The 27,335-nt window shown below is 50.4% G+C and overlaps 13 non-coding genes across 13 annotated transcripts; 3 read left to right on the forward strand and 10 right to left on the reverse strand.

Moving 5' to 3' along the window:
- Nucleotides 1-1,109: 1,109 nt before the first annotated feature.
- On the reverse strand, nt 1,110-1,196 carry trnay-gua (transfer RNA tyrosine (anticodon GUA)). Its single transcript is given in 2 exon segments — nt 1,110-1,145; nt 1,160-1,196. It is a non-coding gene; the product is annotated as a tRNA-Tyr (tRNA).
- Nucleotides 1,197-3,157: 1,961 nt separating this feature from the next.
- On the reverse strand, nt 3,158-3,244 carry trnay-gua (transfer RNA tyrosine (anticodon GUA)). Its single transcript is given in 2 exon segments — nt 3,158-3,193; nt 3,208-3,244. It is a non-coding gene; the product is annotated as a tRNA-Tyr (tRNA).
- A 1,280-nt stretch (nt 3,245-4,524) lies between these two features.
- On the reverse strand, nt 4,525-4,611 carry trnay-gua (transfer RNA tyrosine (anticodon GUA)). Its single transcript is given in 2 exon segments — nt 4,525-4,560; nt 4,575-4,611. It is a non-coding gene; the product is annotated as a tRNA-Tyr (tRNA).
- Nucleotides 4,612-5,206: 595 nt separating this feature from the next.
- On the reverse strand, nt 5,207-5,293 carry trnay-gua (transfer RNA tyrosine (anticodon GUA)). The gene is given in 2 exon segments: nt 5,207-5,242; nt 5,257-5,293. It is a non-coding gene; the product is annotated as a tRNA-Tyr (tRNA).
- Nucleotides 5,294-9,986: 4,693 nt separating this feature from the next.
- trnay-gua (transfer RNA tyrosine (anticodon GUA)) lies at nt 9,987-10,073 on the reverse strand. Its single transcript is given in 2 exon segments — nt 9,987-10,022; nt 10,037-10,073. It is a non-coding gene; the product is annotated as a tRNA-Tyr (tRNA).
- Nucleotides 10,074-12,023: 1,950 nt separating this feature from the next.
- On the reverse strand, nt 12,024-12,110 carry trnay-gua (transfer RNA tyrosine (anticodon GUA)). Its single transcript is given in 2 exon segments — nt 12,024-12,059; nt 12,074-12,110. It is a non-coding gene; the product is annotated as a tRNA-Tyr (tRNA).
- A 1,268-nt stretch (nt 12,111-13,378) lies between these two features.
- trnay-gua (transfer RNA tyrosine (anticodon GUA)) lies at nt 13,379-13,465 on the reverse strand. Its single transcript is given in 2 exon segments — nt 13,379-13,414; nt 13,429-13,465. It is a non-coding gene; the product is annotated as a tRNA-Tyr (tRNA).
- A 1,961-nt stretch (nt 13,466-15,426) lies between these two features.
- trnay-gua (transfer RNA tyrosine (anticodon GUA)) lies at nt 15,427-15,513 on the reverse strand. Its single transcript is given in 2 exon segments — nt 15,427-15,462; nt 15,477-15,513. It is a non-coding gene; the product is annotated as a tRNA-Tyr (tRNA).
- A 1,268-nt stretch (nt 15,514-16,781) lies between these two features.
- Nucleotides 16,782-16,868, reverse strand: trnay-gua (transfer RNA tyrosine (anticodon GUA)). Its single transcript is given in 2 exon segments — nt 16,782-16,817; nt 16,832-16,868. It is a non-coding gene; the product is annotated as a tRNA-Tyr (tRNA).
- A 595-nt stretch (nt 16,869-17,463) lies between these two features.
- trnay-gua (transfer RNA tyrosine (anticodon GUA)) lies at nt 17,464-17,550 on the reverse strand. Its single transcript is given in 2 exon segments — nt 17,464-17,499; nt 17,514-17,550. It is a non-coding gene; the product is annotated as a tRNA-Tyr (tRNA).
- An 841-nt stretch (nt 17,551-18,391) lies between these two features.
- On the forward strand, nt 18,392-18,463 carry trnae-cuc (transfer RNA glutamic acid (anticodon CUC)). The gene has a single exon. It is a non-coding gene; the product is annotated as a tRNA-Glu (tRNA).
- Nucleotides 18,464-26,476: 8,013 nt separating this feature from the next.
- Nucleotides 26,477-26,548, forward strand: trnae-cuc (transfer RNA glutamic acid (anticodon CUC)). The gene has a single exon. It is a non-coding gene; the product is annotated as a tRNA-Glu (tRNA).
- Nucleotides 26,549-26,983: 435 nt separating this feature from the next.
- trnae-cuc (transfer RNA glutamic acid (anticodon CUC)) lies at nt 26,984-27,055 on the forward strand. The gene has a single exon. It is a non-coding gene; the product is annotated as a tRNA-Glu (tRNA).
- Nucleotides 27,056-27,335: the final 280 nt, after the last annotated feature.

A 27,335-nucleotide genomic window follows, 5' to 3' on the forward strand; every position in this document is an offset into this window, starting at 1 on the left:
TACTGGCTAGGATTCGGCACTCTCACCGCTGCGGCTGGGTTCGATTCCCGGTCAGGGAAGTGTGTGCTTTCTTGCACACCAAGTCCACTACAAGACTCTGGAAAGTCCCCCCCCCCCAACCAGATGCTGGGCTGTGTAGGTTGAAGGAATGTAAAGCGTCCTCCTTCTGCTACTTCCTTTTTTGCCAAACTTCTAAACGACACGTTGCTGCCTCATTCACCACCTCCACACACCCACACCAGCGTGGCTTTATGTTTTCAAGTCTGCAAGTCTTTTAGGGAGGCAAGATAAAGTTTGAGAAATTTGAATGGAACAATGTAAATGATCCGTCACTGCCTTCAGCATATTGCACTCTGGCATGCCAGTGCATCTGGAGGCAGGCACCTGGCCATGATATCCCGCAGTGGCACGAGGGAAAAGAAAAGTCTCCTTCGAGCCGGATTTGAACCAGCGACCTAAGGATCGCCTTATTAACAACTACAGTCCTCCGCTCTACCAACTGAGCTATTGAAGGTGCTATGCTAAGGGATTGGACTGAAAACTGACAAGTGCGTTTAGGACAGACTCTCATGCACTCCTATGATTGTAGAGCGGGTACATCCGGCAAAAGCCTAGCCCTAGCCCCTGAACTTAATCCTATCTCCTTCCTTTCAGACGTAGCTGAAAACGGTGGCCCTGGTAGTCTAGTGGCTAGGATTCGGCACTCTCACCGCTGCGGCCGGGTTCGATTCCCGGTCAGGGAAGTGTGTGCTTTCTTGCACACCAAGTCCACTACAAGACTCTGGAAGGTCCCCCCCCCACCCACATGCTGGGCTGTGTAGGTTGAAGGAATGTAAAGCGTCCTCCTTCTGCTACTTCCTTTTTTGCCAAACTTCTAAACGACACGTTGCTGCCTCAATCACCACCTCCACACACCCACACCAGCGTGGCTTTATGTTTTCAAGTCTGCAAGTCTTTTAGGGAGGCAAGATAAAGTTTGAGAAATTTGAATGGAACAGTGTAAATGATCCGTCACTGCCTTCAGCATATTGCACTCGGGCATGCCAGTGCATCTGGAGGCAGGCACCTGGCCATGATATCCCGCAGTGGCGCGAGGGAAAAGAAAAGTCTCCTTCGAGCCGGATTTGAACCAGCGACCTAAGGATCGCCTTATTAACAACTACAGTCCTCCGCTCTACCAACTGAGCTATCGAAGGTGCTATGCTAAGGGATTGGACTGAAAACTGACAAGTGCGTTTAGGACAGACTCTCATGCACTCCTATGATTGTAGAGCGAGTACATCCGGCAAAAGCCTAGCCCTAGCCCCTGAACTTAATCCTATCTCCTTCCTTTCAGACGTAGCTGAAAACGGTGGCCCTGGTGGTCTAGTGGCTAGGATTCGGCGCTCTCACCGCTGCGGCCGGGTTCGATTCCCGGTCAGGGAAGTGTGTGCTTTCTTGCACACCAAGTCCACTACAAGACTCTGGAAGGTCCCCCCCCCACCCACATGCTGGGCTGTGTAGGTTGAAGGAATGTAAAGCGTCCTCCTTCTGCTACTTCCTTTTTTGCCAAACTTCTAAACGACACGTTGCTGCCTCATTCACCACCTCCACACACCCACACCAGCGTGGCTTTATGTTTTCAAGTCTGCAAGTCTTTTAGGGAGGCAAGATAAAGTTTGAGAAATTTGAATGGAACAGTGTAAATGATCCGTCACTGCCTTCAGCATATTGCACTCTGGCATGCCAGTGCATCTGGAGGCAGGCACCTGGCCATGATATCCCGCAGTGGCACGAGGGAAAAGAAAAGTCTCCTTCGAGCCGGATTTGAACCAGCGACCTAAAAATCGACTTTTTAACAACTACAGTCCTCTGCTCTACCAACTGAGCTATCGAAGGTGCTATGCTAAGGGGTTGGACTGAAAACTGACAAGTGCGTTTAGGACAGACTCTCATGCACTCCTATGATTGTAGAGCGAGTACATCCGGCAAAAGCCTAGCCCTAGCCCCTGAACTTAATCCTATCTCCTTCCTTTCAGACGTAGCTGAAAACGGTGGCCCTGGTGGTCTACTGGCTAGGATTCGGCACTCTCACCGCTGCGGCTGGGTTCGATTCCCGGTCAGGGAAGTGTGTGCTTTCTTGCACACCAAGTCCACTACAAGACTCTGGAAAGTCCCCCCCCCCCAACCAGATGCTGGGCTGTGTAGGTTGAAGGAATGTAAAGCGTCCTCCTTCTGCTACTTCCTTTTTTGCCAAACTTCTAAACGACACGTTGCTGCCTCATTCACCACCTCCACACACCCACACCAGCGTGGCTTTATGTTTTCAAGTCTGCAAGTCTTTTAGGGAGGCAAGATAAAGTTTGAGAAATTTGAATGGAACAATGTAAATGATCCGTCACTGCCTTCAGCATATTGCACTCTGGCATGCCAGTGCATCTGGAGGCAGGCACCTGGCCATGATATCCCGCAGTGGCACGAGGGAAAAGAAAAGTCTCCTTCGAGCCGGATTTGAACCAGCGACCTAAGGATCGCCTTATTAACAACTACAGTCCTCCGCTCTACCAACTGAGCTATTGAAGGTGCTATGCTAAGGGATTGGACTGAAAACTGACAAGTGCGTTTAGGACAGACTCTCATGCACTCCTATGATTGTAGAGCGGGTACATCCGGCAAAAGCCTAGCCCTAGCCCCTGAACTTAATCCTATCTCCTTCCTTTCAGACGTAGCTGAAAACGGTGGCCCTGGTAGTCTAGTGGCTAGGATTCGGCACTCTCACCGCTGCGGCCGGGTTCGATTCCCGGTCAGGGAAGTGTGTGCTTTCTTGCACACCAAGTCCACTACAAGACTCTGGAAGGTCCCCCCCCCACCCACATGCTGGGCTGTGTAGGTTGAAGGAATGTAAAGCGTCCTCCTTCTGCTACTTCCTTTTTTGCCAAACTTCTAAACGACACGTTGCTGCCTCAATCACCACCTCCACACACCCACACCAGCGTGGCTTTATGTTTTCAAGTCTGCAAGTCTTTTAGGGAGGCAAGATAAAGTTTGAGAAATTTGAATGGAACAGTGTAAATGATCCGTCACTGCCTTCAGCATATTGCACTCGGGCATGCCAGTGCATCTGGAGGCAGGCACCTGGCCATGATATCCCGCAGTGGCGCGAGGGAAAAGAAAAGTCTCCTTCGAGCCGGATTTGAACCAGCGACCTAAGGATCGCCTTATTAACAACTACAGTCCTCCGCTCTACCAACTGAGCTATCGAAGGTGCTATGCTAAGGGATTGGACTGAAAACTGACAAGTGCGTTTAGGACAGACTCTCATGCACTCCTATGATTGTAGAGCGAGTACATCCGGCAAAAGCCTAGCCCTAGCCCCTGAACTTAATCCTATCTCCTTCCTTTCAGACGTAGCTGAAAACGGTGGCCCTGGTGGTCTACTGGCTAGGATTCGGCACTCTCACCGCTGCGGCTGGGTTCGATTCCCGGTCAGGGAAGTGTGTGCTTTCTTGCACACCAAGTCCACTACAAGACTCTGGAAAGTCCCCCCCCCCCAACCAGATGCTGGGCTGTGTAGGTTGAAGGAATGTAAAGCGTCCTCCTTCTGCTACTTCCTTTTTTGCCAAACTTCTAAACGACACGTTGCTGCCTCATTCACCACCTCCACACACCCACACCAGCGTGGCTTTATGTTTTCAAGTCTGCAAGTCTTTTAGGGAGGCAAGATAAAGTTTGAGAAATTTGAATGGAACAGTGTAAATGATCCGTCACTGCCTTCAGCATATTGCACTCTGGCATGCCAGTGCATCTGGAGGCAGGCACCTGGCCATGATATCCCGCAGTGGCACGAGGGAAAAGAAAAGTCTCCTTCGAGCCGGATTTGAACCAGCGACCTAAAAATCGACTTTTTAACAACTACAGTCCTCTGCTCTACCAACTGAGCTATCGAAGGTGCTATGCTAAGGGGTTGGACTGAAAACTGACAAGTGCATTTAGGACAGAGTCTCATGCACTCCTATGATTGTAGAGCGAGTACATCCGGCAAAAGCCTAGCCCTAGCCCCTGAACTTAATCCTATCTCCTTCCTTTCAGACGTAACTGAAAGCGGTGGCCCTGGTGGTCTAGTGGCTAGGATTCGGTGCTCTCACCGCTGCGGCCGAGTTCGATTCCCGGTCAGGGAAGTGTGTGCTTTCTTGCACACCAAGTCCACTACAAGACTCTGGAAGCCCCCCCCCCCCAACCAGATGCTGGGCTGTGTAGGTTGAAGGAATGTAAAGCGTCCTCCTTCTGCTACTTCCTTTTTTGCCAAACTTCTAAACGACACGTTGCTGCCTCATTCACCACCTCCACACACCCACACCAGCGTGGCTTTATGTTTTCAAGTCTGCAAGTCTTTTAGGGAGGCAAGATAAAGTTTGAGAAATTTGAATGGAACAGTGTAAATGATCCGTCACTGCCTTCAGCATATTGCACTCTGGCATGCCAGTGCATCTGGAGGCAGGCACCTGGCCATGATATCCCGCAGTGGCACGAGGGAAAAGAAAAGTCTCCTTCGAGCCGGATTTGAACCAGCGACCTAAGGATCGCCTTATTAACAACTACAGTCCTCCGCTCTACCAACTGAGCTATCGAAGGTGCTATGCTAAGGGATTGGACTGAAAACTGACAAGTGCGTTTAGGACAGACTCTCATGCACTCCTATGATTGTAGAGCGGGTACATCCGGCAAAAGCCTAGCCCTAGCCCCTGAACTTAATCCTATCTCCTTCCTTTTAGACGTAGCTGAAAACGGTGGCCCTGGTAGTCTAGTGGCTAGGATTCGGCACTCTCACCGCTGCGGCCGGGTTCGATTCCCGGTCAGGGAAGTGTGTGCTTTCTTGCACACCAAGTCCACTACAAGACTCTGGAAGGTCCCCCCCCCACCCACATGCTGGGCTGTGTAGGTTGAAGGAATGTAAAGCGTCCTCCTTCTGCTACTTCCTTTTTTGCCAAACTTCTAAACGACACGTTGCTGCCTCAATCACCACCTCCACACACCCACACCAGCGTGGCTTTATGTTTTCAAGTCTGCAAGTCTTTTAGGGAGGCAAGATAAAGTTTGAGAAATTTGAATGGAACAGTGTAAATGATCCGTCACTGCCTTCAGCATATTGCACTCGGGCATGCCAGTGCATCTGGAGGCAGGCACCTGGCCATGATATCCCGCAGTGGCGCGAGGGAAAAGAAAAGTCTCCTTCGAGCCGGATTTGAACCAGCGACCTAAGGATCGCCTTATTAACAACTACAGTCCTCTGCTCTACCAACTGAGCTATCGAAGGTGCTATGCTAAGGGATTGGACTGAAAACTGACAAGTGCGTTTAGGACAGACTCTCATGCACTCCTATGATTGTAGAGCGAGTACATCCGGCAAAAGCCTAGCCCTAGCCCCTGAACTTAATCCTATCTCCTTCCTTTCAGACGTAGCTGAAAACGGTGGCCCTGGTGGTCTAGTGGCTAGGATTCGGCACTCTCACCGCTGCGGCTGGGTTCGATTCCCGGTCAGGGAAGTGTGTGCTTTCTTGCACACCAAGTCCACTACAAGACTCTGGAAAGTCCCCCCCCCCCAACCAGATGCTGGGCTGTGTAGGTTGAAGGAATGTAAAGCGTCCTCCTTCTGCTACTTCCTTTTTTGCCAGACTTCTAAACGACACGTTGCTGCCTCATTCACCACCTCCACACACCCACACCAGCGTGGCTTTATGTTTTCAAGTCTGCAAGTCTTTTAGGGAGGCAAGATAAAGTTTGAGAAATTTGAATGGAACAATGTAAATGATCCGTCACTGCCTTCAGCATATTGCACTCTGGCATGCCAGTGCATCTGCAGGCAGGCACCTGGCCATGATATCCCGCAGTGGCACGAGGGAAAAGAAAAGTCTTCTTCGAGCCGGATTTGAACCAGCGACCTAAAAATCGACTTATTAACAACTACAGTCCTCTGCTCTACCAACTGAGCTATCGAAGGTGCTATGCTAAAGGGTTGGACTGAAAACTGACAAGTGCGTTTAGGACAGAGTCTCATGCACTCCTATGATTGTAGAGCGAGTACATCCGGCAAAAGCCTAGCCCTAGCCCCTGAACTTAATCCTATCTCCTTCCTTTCAGACGTAGCTGAAAACGGTGGCCCTGGTGGTCTACTGGCAAGGATTCGGCACTCTCACCGCTGCGGCTGGGTTCGATTCCCGGTCAGGGAAGTGTGTGCTTTCTTGCACACCAAGTCCACTACAAGACTCTGGAAAGTCCCCCCCCCCCAACCAGATGCTGGGCTGTGTAGGTTGAAGGAATGTAAAGCGTCCTCCTTCTGCTACTTCCTTTTTTGCCAAACTTCTAAACGACACGTTGCTGCCTCATTCACCACCTCCACACACCCACACCAGCGTGGCTTTATGTTTTCAAGTCTGCAAGTCTTTTAGGGAGGCAAGATAAAGTTTGAGAAATTTGAATGGAACAGTGTAAATGATCCGTCACTGCCTTCAGCATATTGCACTCTGGCATGCCAGTGCATCTGGAGGCAGGCACCTGGCCATGATATCCCGCAGTGGCACGAGGGAAAAGAAAAGTCTCCTTCGAGCCGGATTTGAACCAGCGACCTAAGGATCGCCTTATTAACAACTACAGTACTCTGCTCTACCAAATGAGCTATCGAAGGTGCTATGCTAAAGGGTTGGACTGAAAACTGACAAGTGCGTTTAGGACAGACTCTCATGCACTCCTATGATTGTAGAGCGGGTACATCCGGCAAAAGCCTAGCCCTAGCCCCTGAACTTAATCCTATCTCCTTCCTTTCAGACGTAGCTGAAAACGGTGGCCCTGGTAGTCTAGTGGCTAGGATTCGGCACTCTCACCGCTGCGGCCGGGTTCGATTCCCGGTCAGGGAAGTGTGTGCTTTCTTGCACACCAAGTCCACTACAAGACTCTGGAAGGTCCCCCCCCCACCCACATGCTGGGCTGTGTAGGTTGAAGGAATGTAAAGCGTCCTCCTTCTGCTACTTCCTTTTTTGCCAAACTTCTAAACGACACGTTGCTGCCTCAATCACCACCTCCACACACCCACACCAGCGTGGCTTTATGTTTTCAAGTCTGCAAGTCTTTTAGGGAGGCAAGATAAAGTTTGAGAAATTTGAATGGAACAGTGTAAATGATCCGTCACTGCCTTCAGCATATTGCACTCGGGCATGCCAGTGCATCTGGAGGCAGGCACCTGGCCATGATATCCCGCAGTTGCGCGAGGGAAAAGAAAAGTCTCCTTCGAGCCGGATTTGAACCAGCGACCTAAGGATCACCTTATTAACAACTACAGTCCTCCGCTCTACCAACTGAGCTATCAAAGGTGCTATGCTAAGGGATTGGACTGAAAACTGACAAGTGCGTTTAGGACAGACTCTCATGCACTCCTATGATTGTAGAGCGAGTACATCCGGCAAAAGCCTAGCCCTAGCCCCTGAACTTAATCCTATCTCCTTCCTTTCAGACGTAGCTGAAAACGGTGGCCCTGGTGGTCTAGTGGCTAGGATTCGGCACTCTCACCGCTGCGGCCGGGATCGATTCCCGGTCAGGGAAGTGTGTGCTTTCTTGCACACCAAGTCCACTACAAGACTCTGGAAAGTCCCCCCCCCAACCAGATGCTGGGCTGTGTAGGTTGAAGGAATGTAAAGCGTCCTCCTTCTGCTACTTCCTTTTTTGCCAAACTTCTAAACGACACGTTGCTGCCTCATTCACCACCTCCACACACCCACACCAGCGTGGCTTTATGTTTTCAAGTCTGCAAGTCTTTTAGGGAGGCAAGATAAAGTTTGAGAAATTTGAATGGAACAATGTAAATGATCCGTCACTGCCTTCAGCATATTGCACTCGGGCATGCCAGTGCATCTGGAGGCAGGCACCTGGCCATGATATCCCGCAGTGGCACGAGGGAAAAGAAAAGTCTCCTTCGAGCCAGATTTGAACCAGCGACCTAAGGATCGCCTTATTAACAACTACAGTCCTCCGCTCTACCAACTGAGCTATCGAAGGTGCTATGCTAAAGGGTTGGACTGAAAACTGACAAGTGCGTTTAGGACAGACTCTCATGCACTCCTATGATTGTAGAGCGAGTACATCCGGCAAAAGCCTAGCCCTAGCCCCTGAACTTAATCCTATCTCCTTCCTTTCAGACGTAGCTGAAAACGGTGGCCCTGGTGGTCTAGTGGCTAGGATTCGGCGCGCTCACCGCTGCGGCCGGGTTCGATTCCCAGTTAGGGAAGTGTGTGCTTTCTTGCACACCAAGTCCACTACAAGACTCTGGAAGGTCCCCCCCCCACCCACATGCTGGGCTGTGTAGGTTGAAGGAATGTAAAGCGTCCTCCTTCTGCTACTTCCTTTTTTGCCAAACTTCTAAACGACACGTTGCTGCCTCATTCACCACCTCCACACACCCACACCAGCGTGGCTTTATGTTTTCAAGTCTGCAAGTCTTTTAGGGAGGCAAGATAAAGTTTGAGAAATTTGAATGGAACAGTGTAAATGATCCGTCACTGCCTTCAGCATATTGCACTCGGGCATGCCAGTGCATCTGGAGGCAGGCACCTGGCCATGATATCCCGCAGTGGCGCGAGGGAAAAGAAAAGTCTCCTTCGAGCCGTATTTGAACCAGCGACCTAAGGATCGCCTTATTAACAACTACAGTCCTCCGCTCTACCAACTGAGCTATCGAAGGTCCTATGCTAAGGGATTGGACTGAAAACTGACAAGTGCGTTTAGGACAGACTCTCATGCACTCCTATGATTGTAGAGCGAGTACATCCGGTAAAAGCCTAGCCCTAGCCCCTGAACTTAATCCTATCTCCTTCCTTTCAGACGTAGCTGAAAACGGTGGCCCTGGTGGTCTAGTGGCTAGGATTCGGCACTCTCACCGCTGCGGCTGGGTTCGATTCCCGGTCAGGGAAGTGTGTGCTTTCTTGCACACCAAGTCCACTACAAGACTCTGGAAAGTCCCCCCCCCCCAACCAGATGCTGGGCTGTGTAGGTTGAAGGAATGTAAAGCGTCCTCCTTCTGCTACTTCCTTTTTTGCCAAACTTCTAAACGACACGTTGCTGCCTCATTCACCACCTCCACACACCCACACCAGCGTGGCTTTATGTTTTCAAGTCTGCAAGTCTTTTAGGGAGGCAAGATAAAGTTTGAGAAATTTGAATGGAACAATGTAAATGATCCGTCACTGCCTTCAGCATATTGCACTCTGGCATGCCAGTGCATCTGCAGGCAGGCACCTGGCCATGATATCCCGCAGTGGCACGAGGGAAAAGAAAAGTCTCCTTTGAGCCGGATTTGAACCAGCGACCTAAAAATCGACTTATTAACAACTACAGTCCTCTGCTCTACCAACTGAGCTATCGAAGGTGCTATGCTAAGGGGTTGGACTGAAAACTGACAAGTGCGTTTAGGACAGAGTCTCATGCACTCCTATGATTGTAGAGCGAGTACATCCGGCAAAAGCCTAGCCCTAGCCCCTGAACTTAATCCTATCTCCTTCCTTTCAGACGTAGCTGAAAACGGTGGCCCTGGTGGTCTAGTGGCTAGGATTCGGCACTCTCACTGCTGCGGCCGGGTTCGATTCCCGGTCAGGGAAGTGTGTGCTTTCTTGCACACCAAGTCCACTACAAGACTCTGGAAAGTCCCCCCCCCAACCAGATGCTGGGCTGTGTAGGTTGAAGGAATGTAAAGCGTCCTCCTTCTGCTACTTCCTTTTTTGCCAAACTTCTAAACGACACGTTGCTGCCTCAATCACCACCTCCACACACCCACACCAGCGTGGCTTTATGTTTTCAAGTCTGCAAGTCTTTTAGGGAGGCAAGATAAAGTTTGAGAAATTTGAATGGAACAGTGTAAATGATCCGTCACTGCCTTCAGCATATTGCACTCGGGCATGCCAGTGCATCTGGAGGCAGGCACCTGGCCATGATATCCCGCAGTGGCGTGAGGGAAAAGAAAAGTCTCCTTCGAGCCGGATTTGAACCAGCGACCTAAGGATCACCTTATTAACAACTACAGTCCTCCGCTCTACCAACTGAGCTATCGAAGGTGCTATGCTAAGGATAGGACTGAAAACTGACAAGTGCGTTTAGGACAGACTCTCATGCACTCCTATGATTGTAGAGCGAGTACATCCGGCAAAAGCCTAGCCCTAGCCCCTGAACTTAATCCTATCTCCTTCCTTTCAGACGTAGCTGAAAACGGTGGCCCTGGTGGTCTAGTGGCTAGGATTCGGCACTCTCACCGCTGCGGCTGGGTTCGATTCCCGGTCAGGGAAGTGTGTGCTTTCTTGCACACCAAGTCCACTACAAGACTCTGGAAAGTCCCCCCCCCCCAACCAGATGCTGGGCTGTGTAGGTTGAAGGAATGTAAAGCGTCCTCCTTCTGCTACTTCCTTTTTTGCCAAACTTCTAAACGACACGTTGCTGCCTCATTCACCACCTCCACACACCCACACCAGCGTGGCTTTATGTTTTCAAGTCTGCAAGTCTTTTAGGGAGGCAAGATAAAGTTTGAGAAATTTGAATGGAACAATGTAAATGATCCGTCACTGCCTTCAGCATATTGCACTCTGGCATGCCAGTGCATCTGCAGGCAGGCACCTGGCCATGATATCCCGCAGTGGCACGAGGGAAAAGAAAAGTCTCCTTCGAGCCGGATTTGAACCAGCGACCTAAAAATCGACTTATTAACAACTACAGTCCTCTGCTCTACCAACTGAGCTATCGAAGGTGCTATGCTAAGGGGTTGGACTGAAAACTGACAAGTGCGTTTAGGACAGAGTCTCATGCACTCCTATGATTGTAGAGCGAGTACATCCGGCAAAAGCCTAGCCCTAGCCCCTGAACTTAATCCTATCTCCTTCCTTTCAGACGTAACTGAAAGCGGTGGCCCTGGTGGTCTAGTGGCTAGGATTCGGTGCTCTCACCGCTGCGGCCGAGTTCGATTCCCGGTCAGGGAAGTGTGTGCTTTCTTGCACACCAAGTCCACTACAAGACTCTGGAAGCCCCCCACCCACATGCTGTGTAGGTTAAAGGAATGTAAAGTGTCCTCCTTCTGCTACTTCCTTTTTTGCCAAACTTCTAAACGACACGTTGCTGCCGAATTCACCACCTCCACACACCCACACCAGCGTGGCTTTATGCTTTCAAGTCTGCAAGTCTTTTAGGGAGGCAAGATAAAGTTTGAGAAATTTGAATGGAACAGTGTAAATGATCCGTCACTGCCTTCAGCATATTGCACTCTGGCATGCCAGTGCATCTGCAGGCAGGCACCTGGCCATGATATCCCGCAGTGGCACGAGGGAAAAGAAAAGTCTCCTTCGAGCCGGATTTGAACCAGCGACCTAAGGATCGCCTTATTAACAACTACAGTCCTCCGCTCTACCAACTGAGCTATCAAAGGTGCTATGCTAAAGGGTTGGACTGAAAACTGACAGGTGCGTTTAGGACAGACTCTCATGCACTCCTATGATTGTAGAGCGAGTACATCCGGCAAAAGCCTAGCCCTAGCCCCTGAACTTAATCCTATCTCCTTCCTTTCAGACGTAGCTGAAAACGGTGGCCCTGGTGGTCTAGTGGCTAGGATTCGGCGCTCTCACCGCTGCGGCCGGGTTCGATTCCCGGTCAGGGAAGTGTGTGCTTTCTTGCACACCAAGTCCACTACAAGACTCTGGAAGGTCCCCCCCCCACCCACATGCTGGGCTGTGTAGGTTGAAGGAATGTAAAGCGTCCTCCTTCTGCTACTTCCTTTTTTGCCAAACTTCTAAACGACACGTTGCTGCCTCATTCACCACCTCCACACACCCACACCAGCGTGGCTTTATGTTTTCAAGTCTGCAAGTCTTTTAGGGAGGCAAGATAAAGTTTGAGAAATTTGAATGGAACAGTGTAAATGATCCGTCACTGCCTTCAGCATATTGCACTCGGGCATGCCAGTGCATCTGGAGGCAGGCACCTGGCCATGATATCCCGCAGTGGCGTGAGGGAAAAGAAAAGTCTCCTTCGAGCCGGATTTGAACCAGCGACCTAAGGATCGCCTTATTAACAACTACAGTCCTCCGCTCTACCAACTGAGCTATCGAAGGTGCTATGCTAAGGATAGGACTGAAAACTGACAAGTGCGTTTAGGACAGACTCTCATGCACTCCTATGATTGTAGAGCGAGTACATCCGGCAAAAGCCTAGCCCTAGCCCCTGAACTTAATCCTATCTCCTTCCTTTCAGACGTAGCTGAAAACGGTGGCCCTGGTGGTCTAGTGGCTAGGATTCGGCACTCTCACCGCTGCGGCTGGGTTCGATTCCCGGTCAGGGAAGTGTGTGCTTTCTTGCACACCAAGTCCACTACAAGACTCTGGAAAGTCCCCCCCCCCCAACCAGATGCTGGGCTGTGTAGGTTGAAGGAATGTAAAGCGTCCTCCTTCTGCTACTTCCTTTTTTGCCAAACTTCTAAACGACACGTTGCTGCCTCATTCACCACCTCCACACACCCACACCAGCGTGGCTTTATGTTTTCAAGTCTGCAAGTCTTTTAGGGAGGCAAGATAAAGTTTGAGAAATTTGAATGGAACAATGTAAATGATCCGTCACTGCCTTCAGCATATTGCACTCTGGCATGCCAGTGCATCTGCAGGCAGGCACCTGGCCATGATATCCCGCAGTGGCACGAGGGAAAAGAAAAGTCTCCTTCGAGCCGGATTTGAACCAGCGACCTAAAAATCGACTTATTAACAACTACAGTCCTCTGCTCTACCAACTGAGCTATCGAAGGTGCTATGCTAAGGGGTTGGACTGAAAACTGACAAGTGCGTTTAGGACAGAGTCTCATGCACTCCTATGATTGTAGAGCGAGTACATCCGGCAAAAGCCTAGCCCTAGCCCCTGAACTTAATCCTATCTCCTTCCTTTCAGACGTAACTGAAAGCGGTGGCCCTGGTGGTCTAGTGGCTAGGATTCGGTGCTCTCACCGCTGCGGCCGAGTTCGATTCCCGGTCAGGGAAGTGTGTGCTTTCTTGCACACCAAGTCCACTACAAGACTCTGGAAGCCCCCCACCCACATGCTGTGTAGGTTAAAGGAATGTAAAGTGTCCTCCTTCTGCTACTTCCTTTTTTGCCAAACTTCTAAACGACACGTTGCTGCCGAATTCACCACCTCCACACACCCACACCAGCGTGGCTTTATGCTTTCAAGTCTGCAAGTCTTTTAGGGAGGCAAGATAAAGTTTGAGAAATTTGAATGGAACAGTGTAAATGATCCGTCACTGCCTTCAGCATATTGCACTCTGGCATGCCAGTGCATCTGCAGGCAGGCACCTGGCCATGATATCCCGCAGTGGCACGAGGGAAAAGAAAAGTCTCCTTCGAGCCGGATTTGAACCAGCGACCTAAGGATCGCCTTATTAACAACTACAGTCCTCTGCTCTACCAACTGAGCTATCGAAGGTGCTATGCTAAAGGGTTGGACTGAAAACTGACAGGTGCGTTTAGGACAGACTCTCATGCACTCCTATGATTGTAGAGCGAGTACATCCGGCAAAAGCCTAGCCCTAGCCCCTGAACTTAATCCTATCTCCTTCCTTTCAGACGTAGCTGAAAACGGTGGCCCTGGTGGTCTAGTGGCTAGGATTCGGCGCTCTCACCGCTGCGGCCGGGTTCGATTCCCGGTCAGGGAAGTGTGTGCTTTCTTGCACACCAAGTCCACTACAAGACTCTGGAAGGTCCCCCCCCCCCACCCACATGCTGGGCTGTGTAGGTTGAAGGAATGTAAAGCGTCCTCCTTCTGCTACTTCCTTTTTTGCCAAACTTCTAAACGACACGTTGCTGCCTCATTCACCACCTCCACACACCCACACCAGCGTGGCTTTATGTTTTCAAGTCTGCAAGTCTTTTAGGGAGGCAAGATAAAGTTTGAGAAATTTGAATGGAACAGTGTAAATGATCCGTCACTGCCTTCAGCATATTGCACTCGGGCATGCCAGTGCATCTGGAGGCAGGCACCTGGCCATGATATCCCGCAGTGGCACGAGGGAAAAGAAAAGTCTCCTTCGAGCCAGATTTGAACCAGCGACCTAAGGATCGCCTTATTAACAACTACAGTCCCCCGCTCTACCAACTGAGCTATCGAAGGTGCTATGCTAAAGGGTTGGACTGAAAACTGACAAGTGCGTTTAGGACAGACTCTCATGCACTCCTATGATTGTAGAGCGAGTACATCCGGCAAAAGCCTAGCCCTAGCCCCTGAACTTAATCCTATCTCCTTCCTTTCAGACGTAGCTGAAAACGGTGGCCCTGGTAGTCTAGTGGCTAGGATTCGGCACTCTCACCGCTGCGGCCGGGTTCGATTCCCGGTCAGGGAAGTGTGTGCTTTCTTGCACACCAAGTCCACTACAAGACTCTGGAAAGTCCCCCCCCCAACCAGATGCTGGGCTGTGTAGGTTGAAGGAATGTAAAGCGTCCTCCTTCTGCTACTTCCTTTTTTGCCAAACTTCTAAACGACACGTTGCTGCCTCATTCACCACCTCCACACACCCACACCAGCGTGGCTTTATGTTTTCAAGTCTGCAAGTCTTTTAGGGAGGCAAGATAAAGTTTGAGAAATTTGAATGGAACAGTGTAAATGATCCGTCACTGCCTTCAGCATATTGCACTCGGGCATGCCAGTGCATCTGGAGGCAGGCACCTGGCCATGATATCCCGCAGTTGCGCGAGGGAAAAGAAAAGTCTCCTTCGAGCCGGATTTGAACCAGCGACCTAAGGATCACCTTATTAACAACTACAGTCCTCCGCTCTACCAACTGAGCTATCAAAGGTGCTATGCTAAGGGATTGGACTGAAAACTGACAAGTGCGTTTAGGACAGACTCTCATGCACTCCTATGATTGTAGAGCGAGTACATCCGGCAAAAGCCTAGCCCTAGCCCCTGAACTTAATCCTATCTCCTTCCTTTCAGACGTAGCTGAAAACGGTGGCCCTGGTGGTCTAGTGGCTAGGATTCGGCACTCTCACCGCTGCGGCCGGGATCGATTCCCGGTCAGGGAAGTGTGTGCTTTCTTGCACACCAAGTCCACTACAAGACTCTGGAAAGTCCCCCCCCCAACCAGATGCTGGGCTGTGTAGGTTGAAGGAATGTAAAGCGTCCTCCTTCTGCTACTTCCTTTTTTGCCAAACTTCTAAACGACACGTTGCTGCCTCAATCACCACCTCCACACACCCACACCAGCGTGGCTTTATGTTTTCAAGTCTGCAAGTCTTTTAGGGAGGCAAGATAAAGTTTGAGAAATTTGAATGGAACAGTGTAAATGATCCGTCACTGCCTTCAGCATATTGCACTCGGGCATGCCAGTGCATCTGGAGGCAGGCACCTGGCCATGATATCCCGCAGTGGCGTGAGGGAAAAGAAAAGTCTCCTTCGAGCCGGATTTGAACCAGCGACCTAAGGATCGCCTTATTAACAACTACAGTCCTCCGCTCTACCAACTGAGCTATCGAAGGTGCTATGCTAAGGATAGGACTGAAAACTGACAAGTGCGTTTAGGACAGACTCTCATGCACTCCTATGATTGTAGAGCGAGTACATCCGGCAAAAGCCTAGCCCTAGCCCCTGAACTTAATCCTATCTCCTTCCTTTCAGACGTAGCTGAAAACGGTGGCCCTGGTGGTCTAGTGGCTAGGATTCGGCACTCTCACCGCTGCGGCTGGGTTCGATTCCCGGTCAGGGAAGTGTGTGCTTTCTTGCACACCAAGTCCACTACAAGACTCTGGAAAGTCCCCCCCCCCCAACCAGATGCTGGGCTGTGTAGGTTGAAGGAATGTAAAGCGTCCTCCTTCTGCTACTTCCTTTTTTGCCAAACTTCTAAACGACACGTTGCTGCCTCATTCACCACCTCCACACACCCACACCAGCGTGGCTTTATGTTTTCAAGTCTGCAAGTCTTTTAGGGAGGCAAGATAAAGTTTGAGAAATTTGAATGGAACAATGTAAATGATCCGTCACTGCCTTCAGCATATTGCACTCTGGCATGCCAGTGCATCTGCAGGCAGGCACCTGGCCATGATATCCCGCAGTGGCACGAGGGAAAAGAAAAGTCTCCTTCGAGCCGGATTTGAACCAGCGACCTAAAAATCGACTTATTAACAACTACAGTCCTCTGCTCTACCAACTGAGCTATCGAAGGTGCTATGCTAAGGGGTTGGACTGAAAACTGACAAGTGCGTTTAGGACAGAGTCTCATGCACTCCTATGATTGTAGAGCGAGTACATCCGGCAAAAGCCTAGCCCTAGCCCCTGAACTTAATCCTATCTCCTTCCTTTCAGACGTAACTGAAAGCGGTGGCCCTGGTGGTCTAGTGGCTAGGATTCGGTGCTCTCACCGCTGCGGCCGAGTTCGATTCCCGGTCAGGGAAGTGTGTGCTTTCTTGCACACCAAGTCCACTACAAGACTCTGGAAGCCCCCCACCCACATGCTGTGTAGGTTAAAGGAATGTAAAGTGTCCTCCTTCTGCTACTTCCTTTTTTGCCAAACTTCTAAACGACACGTTGCTGCCGAATTCACCACCTCCACACACCCACACCAGCGTGGCTTTATGCTTTCAAGTCTGCAAGTCTTTTAGGGAGGCAAGATAAAGTTTGAGAAATTTGAATGGAACAGTGTAAATGATCCGTCACTGCCTTCAGCATATTGCACTCTGGCATGCCAGTGCATCTGCAGGCAGGCACCTGGCCATGATATCCCGCAGTGGCACGAGGGAAAAGAAAAGTCTCCTTCGAGCCGGATTTGAACCAGCGACCTAAGGATCGCCTTATTAACAACTACAGTCCTCCGCTCTACCAACTGAGCTATCGAAGGTGCTATGCTAAAGGGTTGGACTGAAAACTGACAGGTGCGTTTAGGACAGACTCTCATGCACTCCTATGATTGTAGAGCGAGTACATCCGGCAAAAGCCTAGCCCTAGCCCCTGAACTTAATCCTATCTCCTTCCTTTCAGACGTAGCTGAAAACGGTGGCCCTGGTAGTCTAGTGGCTAGGATTCGGCACTCTCACCGCTGCGGCCGGGTTCGATTCCCGGTCAGGGAAGTGTGTGCTTTCTTGCACACCAAGTCCACTACAAGACTCTGGAAAGTCCCCCCCCCAACCAGATGCTGGGCTGTGTAGGTTGAAGGAATGTAAAGCGTCCTCCTTCTGCTACTTCCTTTTTTGCCAAACTTCTAAACGACACGTTGCTGCCTCATTCACCACCTCCACACACCCACACCAGCGTGGCTTTATGTTTTCAAGTCTGCAAGTCTTTTAGGGAGGCAAGATAAAGTTTGAGAAATTTGAATGGAACAATGTAAATGATCCGTCACTGCCTTTAGCATATTGCACTCTGGCATGCCAGTGCATCTGCAGGCAGGCACCTGGCCATGATATCCCGCAGTGGCACGAGGGAAGAGAAAAGTCTCCTTCGAGCCGGATTTGAACCAGCGACCTAAGGATCGCCTTATTAACAACTACAGTCCTCCGCTCTACCAACTGAGCTATCGAAGGTGCTATGCTAAAGGGTTGGACTGAAAACTGACAGGTGCGTTTAGGACAGACTCTCATGCACTCCTATGATTGTAGAGCGAGTACATCCGGCAAAAGCCTAGCCCTAGCCCCTGAACTTAATCCTATCTCCTTCCTTTCAGACGTAGCTGAAAACGGTGGCCCTGGTGGTCTAGTGGCTAGGATTCGGCGCTCTCACCGCTGCGGCCGGGTTCGATTCCCGGTCAGGGAAGTGTGTGCTTTCTTGCACACCAAGTCCACTACAAGACTCTGGAAGGTCCCCCCCCCCACCCACATGCTGGGCTGTGTAGGTTGAAGGAATGTAAAGCGTCCTCCTTCTGCTACTTCCTTTTTTGCCAAACTTCTAAACGACACGTTGCTGCCTCAATCACCACCTCCACACACCCACACCAGCGTGGCTTTATGTTTTCAAGTCTGCAAGTCTTTTAGGGAGGCAAGATAATGTTTGAGAAATTTGAATGGAACAGTGTAAATTATCCGTCACTGCCTTCAGCATATTGCACTCTGGCATGCCAGCGCATCTGCAGGCAGGCACCTGGCCATGATATCCGGCAGTGGCGCGAGGGAAAAGAAAAGTCTTCTTCGAGCCGGATTTGAACCCGCGACCTAAGGATCGCCTTATTAACAACTACAGTCCTCTGCTCCACCAACTGAGCTATCAAAGGTGCTAGCCTAAAGAGTTGGACTGAAAACTGACAAGTGCATTTAGGACAGACTCGGATGCTCTCCTATGATTGTAGAACGAGTACATCTGGCAAAGGCCTAGCCCTAGCCCCTGAACTTAATCCTATCTCCTTCCTTTCAGAGGTTGCTGAAAACGGTGTCCCTGGTGGTCTAGTGGCTAGGATTCGGCGCTCTCACCGCCGCGGCCCGGGTTCGATTCCCGGTCAGGGAAGCGTGTGCTTTCTTGCACACCAAGTCCACTACAAGACTCTGGAAGCCCCCCACCCACATGCTGTGTAGGTTAAAGGAATGTAAAGCGTCCTCCTTCTGCTACTTCCTTTTTTGCCAAACTTCTAAACGACACGTTGCTGCCTCATTCACCACCTCCACACACCCACACCAGCGTGGCTTTATGCTTTCAAGTCTGCAAGTCTTTTAGGGAGGCAAGATAAAGTTTGAGAATTATTAATAACTACAGTCCTCTGCTCTACCAACTGAGCTATCAAAGGTGCTAGCCTAAAGAGTTGGACTGAAAACTGACAAGTGCATTTAGGACAGACTCGGATGCTCTCCTATGATTGTAGAACGAGTACATCTGGCAAAAGCCTAGCCCTAGCCCCTGAACTTAATCCTATCTCCTTCCTTTCAGACGTGGCTGAAAACGGTGTCCCTGGTGGTCTAGTGGCTAGGATTCGGCGCTCTCACCGCCGCGGCCCCGGTTCGATTCCCGGTCAGGGAAGCGTGTGCTTTCTTGCACACCAAGTCCACTACAAGACTCTGGAAGCCCCCCACCCACATGCTGTGTAGGTTAAAGGAATGTAAAGCGTCCTCCTTCTGCTACTTCATTTTTTGCCAAACTTCTAAACGACACGTTGCTGCCTCATTCACCACCTCCACACACCCACACCAGCGTGGCTTTATGCTTTCAAGTCTGCAAGTCTTTTAGGGAGGCAAGATAAAGTTTGAGAAATTTGAATGGAACAGTGTAAATGATCCGTCACTGCCTTCAGCAGATTGCACTCTGGCATGCCAGCGCATCTGCAGGCAGGCACCTGGCCATGATATCCCGCAGTGGCGCGAGGGAAAAGAAAAGTCTTCTTCGAGCCGGATTTGAACCCGCGACCTAAGGATCGCCTTATTAACAACTACAGTCCTCTGCTCTACCAACTGAGCTTTCAAAGGTGCTAGCCTAAAGAGTTGGACTGTAAACTGACAAGTGCATTTAGGACAGACTCGGATGCTCTCCTATGATTGTAGAACGAGTACATCTGGCAAAAGCCTAGCCCTAGCCCCTGAACTTAATCCTATCTCCTTCCTTTCAGACGTGGCTGAAAACGGTGTCCCTGGTGGTCTAGTGGCTAGGATTCGGCGCTCTCACCACCGCGGCCCGGGTTCGATTCCAGGTCAGGGAAGCGTGTGCTTTCTTGCACACCAAGTCCACTACAAGACTCTGGAAGCCCCCCACCCACATGCTGTGTAGGTTAAAGGAATGTAAAGCGTCCTCCTTCTGCTACTTCCTTTTTTGCCAAACTTCTAAACGACACGTTGCTGCCTCATTCACCACCTCCACACACCCACACCAGCGTGGCTTTATGCTTTCAAGTCTGCAAGTCTTTTAGGGAGGCAAGATAATGTTTGAGAAATTTGAATGGAACAGTGTAAATGATCCGTCACTGCCTTCAGCAGATTGCACTCTGGCATGCCAGCACAGCTGCAGGCAGGCACCTGGCCATGATATCCCGCAGTGGCGCGAGGGAAAAGAAAAGTCTTCTTCGAGCCGGATTTGAACCCGCGACCTAAGGATCGCCTTATTAACAACTACAGTCCTCTGCTCTACCAACTGAGCTATCAAAGGTGCTAGCCTAAAGAGTTGGACTGTAAACTGACAAGTGCATTTAGGACAGACTCGGATGCTCTCCTATGATTGTAGAACGAGTACATCTGGCAAAAGCCTAGCCCTAGCCCCTGAACTTAATCCTATCTCCTTCCTTTCAGACGTGGCTGAAAACGGTGTCCCTGGTGGTCTAGTGGCTAGGATTCGGCGCTCTCACCACCGCGGCCCGGGTTCGATTCCAGGTCAGGGAAGCGTGTGCTTTCTTGCACACCAAGTCCACTACAAGACTCTGGAAGCCCCCCACCCACATGCTGTGTAGGTTAAAGGAATGTAAAGCGTCCTCCTTCTGCTACTTCCTTTTTTGCCAAACTTCTAAACGACACGTTGCTGCCTCATTCACCACCTCCACACACCCACACCAGCGTGGCTTTATGCTTTCAAGTCTGCAAGTCTTTTAGGGAGGCAAGATAAAGTTTGAGAAATTTGAATGGAACAGTGTAAATGATCCGTCACTGCCTTCAGCAGATTGCACTCTGGCATGCCAGCGCATCTGCAGGCAGGCACCTGGCCATGATATCCGGCAGTGGCGCGAGGGAAAAGAAAAGTCTTCTTCGAGCCGGATTTGAACCCGCGACCTAAGGATCGCCTTATTAACAACTACAGTCCTCCGCTCTACCAACTGAGCTATCAAAGGTGCTAGACTAAAGAGTTGGACTGAAAACTGACAAGTGCATTTAGGACAGACTCGGATGCTCTCCTATGATTGTAGAACGAGTACATCTGACAAAAGCCTAGCCCTAGCCCCTAAACTTAATCCTATCTCCTTCCTTTCAGACGTGGCTGAAAACGGTGTCCCTGGTGGTCTAGTGGCTAGGATTCGGCGCTCTCACCGCCGCGGCCCGGGTTCGATTCCCGCTCAGGGAAGCGTGTGCTTTCTTGCACACCAAGTCCACTACAAGACTCTGGAAGCCCCCCACCCACATGCTGTGTAGGTTAAAGGAATGTAAAGCGTCCTCCTTCTGCTACTTCCTTTTTTGCCAAACTTCTAAACGACACGTTGCTGCCTCATTCACCACCTCCACACACCCACACCAGCGTGGCTTTATGCTTTCAAGTCTGCAAGTCTTTTAGGGAGGCAAGATAAAGTTTGAGAATTATTAATAACTACAGTTCCCTGCTCTACCAACTGAGCTATCAAAGGTGCTAGCCTAAAGAGTTGGACTGAAAACTGACAAGTGCATTTAGGACAGACTCGGATGCTCTCCTATGATTGTAGAACGAGTACATCTGGCAAAAGCCTAGCCCTAGCCCCTGAACTTAATCCTATCTCCTTCCTTTCAGACGTGGCTGAAAACGGTGTCCCTGGTGGTCTAGTGGCTAGGATTCGGCGCTCTCACCGCCGCGGCCCCGGTTCGATTCCCGGTCAGGGAAGCGTGTGCTTTCTTGCACACCAAGTCCACTACAAGACTCTGGAAGCCCCCCACCCACATGCTGTGTAGGTTAAAGGAATGTAAAGCGTCCTCCTTCTGCTACTTCCTTTTTTGCCAAACTTCTAAACGACACGTTGCTGCCTCATTCACCACCTCCACACACCCACACCAGCGTGGCTTTATGCTTTCAAGTCTGCAAGTCTTTTAGGGAGGCAAGATAAAGTTTGAGAAATTTGAATGGAACAGTGTAAATGATCCGTCACTGCCTTCAGCATATTGCACTCTGGCATGCCAGCGCATCTGCAGGCAGGCACCTGGCCATGATATCCGGCAGTGGCGCGAGGGAAAAGAAAAGTCTTCTTCGAGCCGGATTTGAACCCGCGACCTAAGGTTCGCCTTATTAACAACTACAGTCCTCTGCTCTACCAACTGAGCTATCAAACATGCTAGCCTAAAGAGTTGGACTGAAAACTGACAAGTGCATTTAGGACAGACTCGGATGCTCTCCTATGATTGTAGAACGAGTACATCTGGCAAAAGCCTAGCCCTAGCCCCTGAACTTAATCCTATCTCCTTCCTTTCAGACATGGCTGAAAACGGTGTCCCTGGTGGTCTAGTGGCTAGGATTCGGCGCTCTCACCGCCGCGGCCCGGGTTTGATTCCCGGTCAGGGAAGCGTGTGCTTTCTTGCACACCAAGTCCACTACAAGACTCTGGAAGCCCCCCACCCACATGCTGTGTAGGTTAAAGGAATGTAAAGCGTCCTCCTTCTGCTACTTCCTTTTTTGCCAAACTTCTAAACGACACGTTGCTGCCTCATTCACCACCTCCACACACCCACACCAGCGTGGCTTTATGCTTTCAAGTCTGCAAGTCTTTTAGGGAGGCAAGATAATGTTTGAGAAATTTGAATGGAACAGTGTAAATGATACGTCACTGCCTTCAGCATATTGCACTCTGGCATGCCAGCGCATCTGCAGGCAGGCACCTGGCCATGATATCCGGCAGTGGCGCGAGGGAAAAGAAAAGTCTTCTTTGAGCCGGATTTGAACCCTCGACCTAAGGATCGCCTTATTAACAACTACAGTCCTCTGCTCTACCAACTGAGCTTTCAAAGGTGCTAGCCTAAAGAGTTGGACTGAAAACTGACAAGTGCATTTAGGACAGACTCGGATGCTCTCCTATGATTGTAGAACGAGTACATCTGGCAAAAGCCTAGCCCTAGCCCCTGAACTTAATCCTATCTCCTTCCTTTCAGACGTGGCTGAAAATGGTGTCCCTGGTGGTCTAGTGGCTAGGATTCGGCGCTCTCACCGCCGCGGCCCGGGTTCGATTCCTGGTCAGGGAAGCGTGTGCTTTCTTGCACACCAAGTCCACTACAAGACTCTGGAAGCCCCCCACCCACATGCTGTGTAGGTTAAAGGAATGTAAAGCGTCCTCCTTCTGCTACTTCCTTTTTTGCCAAACTTCTAAACGACACGTTGCTGCCTCATTCACCACCTCCACACACCCACACCAGCGTGGCTTTATGCTTTCAAGTCTGCAAGTCTTTTAGGGAGGCAAGATAAAGTTTAAGAAATTTGAATGGAACAGTGTAAATGATCCGTCACTGCCTTCAGCAGATTGCACTCTGGCATGCCAGCGCATCTGCAGGCAGGCACCTGGCCATGATATCCGGCAGTGGCGCGAGGGAAAAGAAAAGTCTTCTTCGAGCCGGATTTGAACCCGCGACCTAAGGATCGCCTTATTAACAACTACAGTCCTCTGCTCTACCAACTGAGCTATCAAAGGTGCTAGCCTAAAGAGTTGGACTGTAAACTGACAAGTGCATTTAGGACAGACTCGGATGCTCTCCTATGATTGTAGAACGAGTACATCTGGCAAGAGCCTAGCCCTAGCCCCTGAACTTAATCCTATCTCCTTCCTTTCAGACGTGGCTGAAAACGGTGTCCCTGGTGGTCTAGTGGCTAGGATTCGGCGCTCTCACCGCCGCGGCCCCGGTTCGATTCCCGGTCAGGGAAGCGTGTGCTTTCTTGCACACCAAGTCCACTACAAGACTCTGGAAGCCCCCCACCCACATGCTGTGTAGGTTAAAGGAATGTAAAGCGTCCTCCTTCTGCTACTTCCTTTTTTGCCAAACTTCTAAACGACACGTTGCTGCCTCATTCACCACCTCCACACACCCACACCAGCGTGGCTTTATGCTTTCAAGTCTGCAAGTCTTTTAGGGAGGCAAGATAAAGTTTGAGAAATTTGAATGGAACAGTGTAAATGATCCGTCACTGCCTTCAGCAGATTGCACTCTGGCATGCCAGCGCATCTGCAGGCAGGCACCTGGCCATGATATCCGGCAGTGGCGCGAGGGAAAAGAAAAGTCTTCTTCGAGCCGGATTTGAACCCGCGACCTAAGGATCGCCTTATTAACAACTACAGTCCTCTGCTCTACCAACTGAGCTATCAAAGGTGCTAGCCTAAAGAGTTGGACTGTAAACTGACAAGTGCATTTAGGACAGACTCGGATGCTCTCCTATGATTGTAGAACGAGTACATCTGGCAAAAGCCTAGCCCTAGCCCCTGAACTTAATCCTATCTCCTTCCTTTCAGACGTGGCTGAAAACGGTGTCCCTGGTGGTCTAGTGGCTAGGATTCGGCGCTCTCACCGCTGTGGCCCCGGTTCGATTCCCGGTCAGGGAAGCGTGTGCTTTCTTGCACACCAAGTCCACTACAAGACTCTGGAAGCCCCCCACCCACATGCTGTGTAGGTTAAAGGAATGTAAAGCGTCCTCCTTCTGCTACTTCCTTTTTTGCCAAACTTCTAAACGACACGTTGCTGCCTCATTCACCACCTCCACACACCCACACCAGCGTGGCTTTATGCTTTCAAGTCTGCAAGTCTTTTAGGGAGGCAAGATAAAGTTTGAGAAATTTGAATGGAACAGTGTAAATGATCCGTCACTGCCTTCAGCAGATTGCACTCTGGCATGCCAGCGCATCTGCAGGCAGGCACCTGGCCATGATATCCGGCAGTGGCGCGAGGGAAAAGAAAAGTCTTCTTCGAGCCGGATTTGAACCCGCGACCTAAGGATCGCCTTATTAACAACTACAGTCCTCTGCTCTACCAACTGAGCTATCAAAGGTGCTAGCCTAAAGAGTTGGACTGTAAACTGAGAAGTGCATTTAGGACAGACTCGGATGCTCTCCTATGATTGTAGAACGAGTACATCTGGCAAGAGCCTAGCCCTAGCCCCTGAACTTAATCCTATCTCCTTCCTTTCAGACGTGGCTGAAAACGGTGTCCCTGGTGGTCTAGTGGCTAGGATTCGGCGCTCTCACCGCCGCGGCCCCGGTTCGATTCCCGGTCAGGGAAGCGTGTGCTTTCTTGCACACCAAGTCCACTACAAGACTCTGGAAGCCCCCCACCCACATGCTGTGTAGGTTAAAGGAATGTAAAGCGTCCTCCTTCTGCTACTTCCTTTTTTGCCAAACTTCTAAACGACACGTTGCTGCCTCATTCACCACCTCCACACACCCACACCAGCGTGGCTTTATGCTTTCAAGTCTGCAAGTCTTTTAGGGAGGCAAGATAAAGTTTGAGAATTATTAACAACTACAGTCCTCTGCTCTACCAACTGAGCTATCAAAGGTGCTAGCCTAAAGAGTTGGACTGAAAACTGACAAGTGCATTTAGGACAGACTCGGATGCTCTCCTATGATTGTAGAACGAGTACATCTGGCAAAAGCCTAGCCCTAGCCCCTGAACTTAATCCTATCTCCTTCCTTTCAGACGTGGCTGAAAACGGTGTCCCTGGTCGTCTAGTGGCTAGGATTCGGCGCTCTCACCGCCGCGGCCCGGGATCGATTCCCGGTCAGGGAAGCGTGTGCTTTCTTGCACACCAAGTCCACTACAAGACTCTGGAAGCCCCCCACGCACATGCTGTGTAGGTTAAAGGAATGTAAAGCGTCCTCCTTCTGCTACTTCCTTTTTTGCCAAACTTCTAAACGACACGTTGCTGCCTCATTCACCACCTCCACACACCCACACCAGCGTGGCTTTATGCTTTCAAGTCTGCAAGTCTTTTAGGGAGGCAAGATAAAGTTTGAGAAATTTGAATGGAACAGTGTAAATGATCCGTCACTGCCTTCAGCAGATTGCACTCTGGCATGCCAGCGCATCTGCAGGCAGGCACCTGGCCATGATATCCGGCAGTGGCGCGAGGGAAAAGAAAAGTCTTCTTCGAGCCGGATTTGAACCCGCGACCTAAGGATCGCCTTATTAACAACTACAGTCCTCTGCTCTACCAACTGAGCTATCAAAGGTGCTAGCCTAAAGAGTTGGACTGTAAACTGACAAGTGCATTTAGGACAGACTCGGATGCTCTCCTATGATTGTAGAACGAGTACATCTGGCAAAAGCCTAGCCCTAGCCCCTGAACTTAATCCTATCTCCTTCCTTTCAGACGTGGCTGAAAACGGTGTCCCTGGTGGTCTAGTGGCTAGGATTCGGCGCTCTCACCGCCGTGGCCCCGGTTCGATTCCCGGTCAGGGAAGCGTGTGCTTTCTTGCACACCAAGTCCACTACAAGACTCTGGAAGCCCCCCACCCACATGCTGTGTAGGTTAAAGGAATGTAAAGCGTCCTCCTTCTGCTACTTCCTTTTTTGCCAAACTTCTAAACGACACGTTGCTGCCTCATTCACCACCTCCACACACCCACACCAGCGTGGCTTTATGCTTTCAAGTCTGCAAGTCTTTTAGGGAGGCAAGATAAAGTTTGAGAATTATTAACAACTACAGTCCTCTGCTCTACCAACTGAGCTATCAAAGGTGCTAGCCTAAAGAGTTGGACTGAAAACTGACAAGTGCATTTAGGACAGACTCGGATGCTCTCCTATGATTGTAGAACGAGTACATCTGGCAAAAGCCTAGCCCTAGCCCCTGAACTTAATCCTATCTCCTTCCTTTCAGACGTGGCTGAAAACGGTGTCCCTGGTGGTCTAGTGGCTAGGATTCGGCGCTCTCACCGCCGCGGCCCGGGTTCGATTCCCGGTCAGGGAAGCGTGTGGTTTCTTGCACACCAAGTCCACTGCAAGACTCTGGAAGCCCCCCACCCACATGCTGTGTAGGTTAAAGGAATGTAAAGCGTCCTCCTTCTGCTACTTCCTTTTTTGCCAAACTTCTAAACGACACGTTGCTGCCTCATTCACCACCTCCACACACCCACACCAGCGTGGCTTTATGCTTTCAAGTCTGCAAGTCTTTTAGGGAGGCAAGATAAAGTTTGAGAATTATTAACAACTACAGTCCTCTGCTCTACCAACTGAGCTATCAAAGGTGCTAGCCTAAAGAGTTGGACTGAAAACTGACAAGTGCATTTAGGACAGACTCGGATGCTCTCCTATGATTGTAGAACGAGTACATCTGGCAAAAGCCTAGCCCTAGCCCCTGAACTTAATCCTATCTCCTTCCTTTCAGACGTGGCTGAAAACGGTGTCCCTGGTGGTCTAGTGGCTAGGATTCGGCGCTCTCACCGCCGCGGCCCGGGTTCGATTCCCGGTCAGGGAAGCGTGTGGTTTCTTGCACACCAAGTCCACTGCAAGACTCTGGAAGCCCCCCACCCACATGCTGTGTAGGTTAAAGGAATGTAAAGCGTCCTCCTTCTGCTACTTCCTTTTTTGCCAAACTTCTAAACGACACGTTGCTGCCTCATTCACCACCTCCACACACCCACACCAGCGTGGCTTTATGCTTTCAAGTCTGCAAGTCTTTTAGGGAGGCAAGATAAAGTTTGAGAATTATTAACAACTACAGTCCTCTGCTCTACCAACTGAGCTATCAAAGGTGC

The sequence above is a fragment of the Hoplias malabaricus genome, chromosome 8, assembly GCF_029633855.1.
Source record: "Hoplias malabaricus isolate fHopMal1 chromosome 8, fHopMal1.hap1, whole genome shotgun sequence".
NCBI lineage: Eukaryota > Metazoa > Chordata > Actinopteri > Characiformes > Erythrinidae > Hoplias > Hoplias malabaricus.